The sequence below is a fragment of the Trachymyrmex cornetzi genome, unplaced genomic scaffold (assembly GCF_001594075.2).
Source record: "Trachymyrmex cornetzi isolate Tcor2-1 unplaced genomic scaffold, Tcor1.1 scaffold195, whole genome shotgun sequence".
NCBI classification, from domain to species: domain Eukaryota; kingdom Metazoa; phylum Arthropoda; class Insecta; order Hymenoptera; family Formicidae; genus Trachymyrmex; species Trachymyrmex cornetzi.
Genome location: NW_017296580.1, coordinates 7,097 through 9,310, shown reverse-complemented (window position 1 = coordinate 9,310; position 2,214 = coordinate 7,097).

The window sequence follows — 2,214 nt, the reverse complement described above, 5'->3', positions numbered from 1 at the left end:
GATGCATATTAATCGACAAACCAATGGGCTGAATTTACAACATGATACCATTGGTTTAAATCACGCGTACATTGAAATTCTCAATAAACTTTAAGGCCCGTTCGTAATACATTATACATTATATAAACTTGTTTGTCTTCAAATTGACCGCTATGTCACTTGTTTAGAAATCATTATTTAACTGACTGTCGTAATGACAAGACACATATTGTTCTCGCAGTTATATTTTTAAAATTGACGATAATTTATAAAAATTTTAACAAATTACAAAATGTTTACGAAGAAAAGATTCATTGTTCAGTGTAGAAGCGTCGACTGTGTGAGGTAAGATGAATATCAATTTTCAAATTACACATCCGAAAATTTAATCTCTCATATAATTTTAGCTTGAGTTCTCATTGCCACTCAGCTTTCTAACTTAGTGAGTATGTTGACTTGCCTCACAGCAGTAAACGGTTCAATATTTGAGAGGAAAAACATTGGAGATATCATTTTGTCATGCAATACTCCAATTGTTATGTTAGGGTGAAAGATTGCTGATGAAGACTCAAACCATGAGTGGAAACGTTCAAAGTTAAGGTTTATACATTTAGTATTAAGATAAAATTGCGCTAACCGATAACCAGCGTCGACTCCTATCGCCTGTAATATATATTTTATGGTTTTATTAATTATTTTAATTAAAGGAGTTTGTAAAAACTTATCAGTTTTTATATTAATTTGTAATTCATCTTTAATTTTTGTGGTAACATTTAAATTGAGCAAGGTAACGCAACTTTGTGATAACGTTTTGTATATTATTTTGAAAGAGAATTAAATTCCCACTACTTAATTGGAAGAGAAAATGTCTTTGTAAGTGAGAATGAATTGTGATATAATAATTTCATTTAAGAGGAATTTAAACCATTTGGATTGGAATAGAAATATCCTCCAATAAGATATACGTACACTTAGGTATCATTGTATAAAAATTAAAGATAGTATTATTTGGATTAAGTAAATAAAGAAATGGAATTTTGCGCCAGTTCTTGATATATCAAACTCTTTATAGGAACGATACATATCATTAAAGTCAATATTATTTATTTAATTTTGTATCCGAATTACATGGAATTTAACTTGGCGCCAATTGTTGATATCAAATCTTTTTTACGATCGATACATAAAATTTTGATTTATTACTACTAGTTATAGCCACTAGTTATAGCGTTAAGCGTCTCGAAAGCATCAGTAAGTATTTTCAGGTTGTCTTTCTAGAATAGAGTCAGAATAATTCCTCGATAGAATAAGATAGATTCGATCGCAGATTGAAGTCAAGTCTCTTGAATTGACGATGGATGTCAATTCTTCGACTAAAGTGAGTGGAATTTATAACTTCCTTTAGCCCGTTCGCCAATCTTCGCTCACCTTAGCGCGACTCTTCGAGGACTATCGACGATCCGTGCGTTTGGAATGGAAGCGACTCTCACGAAGGAGTTCGATAATTATCAGGATATCCATTCGTCCGGGTGGTACATCTTCATCGCATCTTCCCGCGTCTTTGCCTTCTGGGTGGATGCTTTTTGCTTGCTATATATCACGCTGATCACACTGAGCTTCCTTGTGATGGACAACGGCTTTATGGTGGATACGTAGGCCTAGCAATCACGCAGAGTATCAATCTTACTGGGAGATTACACTGATGCATGAGCCAGAGCACCGAGGTGGAGAACCAGATGGCCTCGGTGGAGCGTATCCTTGAATACAAGTACTCGCTTATCCTTTATATATCTTCATATTGTGTTTGTATTAATTATGTATCAATTATCTTTGTTAATTGTCTTACTTTATTGAAATATGAGTTACCATTTATTTTATATTATTTCAATTACAATTTTCAATGTATTGAAATTTTTTTTAAGTAAACACAGGATTTAATTATCTACCGATTTAGTGATCTACTTACATTATGAATCTCATACTCAAATATTATTCCATTACTGACCGCATACTGTAATTCTTAAATTCCTAAATTTCTTAAATTTCTTTAAATCTTGAAATTTTAGATCTTGTAGCTTCCAATTTGTAAATTTTCTAATTATTGATTTAAATTTTTTGGGTATTTTTATTATTCAAGTTTCATAATATTTTATTATCAATATTTTTTCGTCTATTTAGATGAACAAATTTGTAAGTTTTATGAAAAATTGCAGATATTTCTAAAGCAGTCTAATT